Source organism: Mustelus asterias, unplaced genomic scaffold, assembly GCF_964213995.1.
Source record: "Mustelus asterias unplaced genomic scaffold, sMusAst1.hap1.1 HAP1_SCAFFOLD_989, whole genome shotgun sequence".
Taxonomy (NCBI): domain Eukaryota; kingdom Metazoa; phylum Chordata; class Chondrichthyes; order Carcharhiniformes; family Triakidae; genus Mustelus; species Mustelus asterias.
Genome location: NW_027590935.1, coordinates 70,001 through 72,500, shown reverse-complemented (window position 1 = coordinate 72,500; position 2,500 = coordinate 70,001). Strand labels below are relative to the sequence as shown.

Below are 2,500 nucleotides of genomic sequence, written 5' to 3'. Positions count from 1 at the left end.
CGGCACCTCTGCGACACCCCAGCCGCGCTCTTCGGCGCACGGATGCGCGCGAAGTGCGATTGATTGTCAAGCGACCCTCAGACAGACGTAGCCCCGGGAGGAACCCGGGGCCGCAAAGTGCGTTCAAAGTGTCGATGATCAATGTGTCCTGCAATTCACATTAATTCTCGCAGCTAGCTGCGTTCTTCATCGACGCACGAGCCGAGTGATCCACCGCTAAAAGTTGTATCGGGTTTCGGATCGGTTGCCCGATCCTGGGACGCGCAAAACGCTCCCCCGCCGACGTGACGGTGGAGCCCCAGCCTGGCGCGTACCACGGCGTGAGCCCGGAGGCGCACGCACTCGAGCGACAATCAAGCGAAAAAAAGGAGGAATCAGGGCGCTCGCAGGCGTTGAGTGACGGCGTGGGTGAGGGGCCGGGGCCCGCCACGCGCCGTCACGCCCCGCAACAGCCAGAGGCAGAGTTCTCTGGTGTCACCGTCTGCCGGTAGGCTCGAGAGTCGAGGCGAGGCCGCAGCGGACTGAGTCGGGTGCAAGCCGCGGAGGACAGGCCGACGCTACGGGCGCAAGCCGACCCCGCACGCCCCAACCTCGGCGGGCTGGGGAAGGGGGCGCGGCGGAACGCTCGCAAGCGCGGCTGCCCCCGCGGACAGGCACATTCTCTCGAACGCGGTGGACGCTCGCTCAAGTCAGCACGAGACCAGACCGGACCGACAGGCGGACAACGAATCTTTAAACCTCGCACCCACCCTCCGCACACGGGTGCCGGAGGAATGGTGAGCATGAACAGGTACCCCTCACCGGGCTTTGAAGAGAGTGACTAGAATGCGACCAAAGCTTCACCGCGGCGGGAGACAAAAAGGCCCCTGACTGCACCAGAACGTCTCCCTGCGGAGTCACACAGTGGCCGTTCACCGTGGTCCCGTCGACAAGCCGCCAGGACAAGCACCCAAGCCCGCAGCAGCTCTCTTCGTTTCAACTGCGGATGTAATGCTGCAAGGCGGTGGCAAGGTCACGTCGCAGCCCGCAAGCCGTCGCCAAGGCGAGAGGAAGACGGTCCCCACAGCGGGCACACACAGACGGACGTGGAGCACGGGGCGGCGGCCCACAGGTGCGCACACGCGCCGTGCCGAGGATCGGTGCGGACGCCGGTGACATCGCACCCGGCAGAGCGGCTAGGCAGAAGTCGCTGCGGAGGAGGAGCACCGTCGGCGGAACGGTCTGCTGGCGGGCGAGGGACCAAACGAGCAGCTAGAACGGGCGGAGTGGACCGGACTGCAGAAGCGGAGTGAGTGCGTGGCTGACGCCACCGTCTCCCTCCGAGCGTCTGCTCGCGCCGGCCAAACCGCCGAACCGCTGAACGAAAGGACCGCATCGTCCCACGCAGGCAGGCCGGCCGTGTTGCCGTGCGTGCCCCCACCTCTCGGACGGACTGCAAAGACACCCTACGAAGCCAACGGCGAAGCCCTTCCAACGGCGCAGGCGTAGCGTGTGCGGCACCCGCATGGACTTGCCGGCGTGCAACCGAGCGTGTGCGTGCTCGTCGGTGGCGGCGCCCGCGCGCCGGCCCAACCGAGTGGGACCGAGATCGACGTCGCCCGGCTTCGGCGGAACGTGCGTACGGGTGACCAGGCCCGTTCGACGGGTACGGCGAAATTGTCGGTGTGACCTCCCACCCGCGTGGGAGGCGCCAGCGTCAGTACGGGCCACGGCCCCGGGGCCAACCCCCGTGAGGCTCTCCTGCCTGGCCCAACCGGCGCAGCCTTCGAGTTCAAGGAGTGACGGGCCGCCCTCCCCGGAGAGGTGGCGGGCCCCCGGCCGACAAAGATCCTTCACAACGTGTTCACCAACAGAAACCTTGTTACGATTTTTATTCTGTGTTACGGGTTTCGGTTCGGGCCCCCGGAGAGGTTGTCCGATACCTGGCCCCGGGGCCGGCCCCCGTGGGGCTCTCCTGCCTGGCCCAACCGGCGCCAGCCTTCGCGTTCAAGGAGTGACGGGCCGCCCTCCCCGGAGAGGTGGCGGGCCCCCGGCCGACAAAGATCCTTCACAACGTGTTCACCAACAGAAACCTTGTTACGATTTTTATTCTGTGTTACGGGTTTCGGTTCGGGCCCCCGGAGAGGTTGTCCGATACCTGGCCCCGGGGCCGGCCCCCGTGAGGCTCTCCTGCCTGGCCCAACCGGCGCCAGCCTTCGCGTTCAAGGAGTGACGGGCCGCCCTCCCCGGAGAGGTGGCGGGCCCCCGGCCGACAAAGATCCTTCACAACGTGTTCACCAACAGAAACCTTGTTACGACTTTTATACCGTGTCGGGTTTCGGCTCGGGCCCCCGGAGAGGTTGTCCGATCCTGGGACGCGCTAAACGCTCCCCCGCCGACGTGACGGTGGAGCCCCAGCCTGGCGCGTACCACGGCGTGAGCCCCGGAGGCACACGCACTCGAGCGACAATCAAGCGAAAAACCTTTCTCGGAGGAAACAGGGCGCTCGCAGGCGTTGAGT

At 66.4% G+C, this 2,500-nt stretch overlaps 1 non-coding gene across 1 annotated transcript; it reads right to left on the bottom strand.

The window, feature by feature from the left end:
* Positions 1-71: 71 nt before the first annotated feature.
* LOC144487725 (5.8S ribosomal RNA) lies at positions 72-225 on the bottom strand. Its single transcript, XR_013496452.1, has one exon. It is a non-coding gene; the product is annotated as a 5.8S ribosomal RNA (ribosomal RNA).
* Positions 226-2,500: the final 2,275 nt, after the last annotated feature.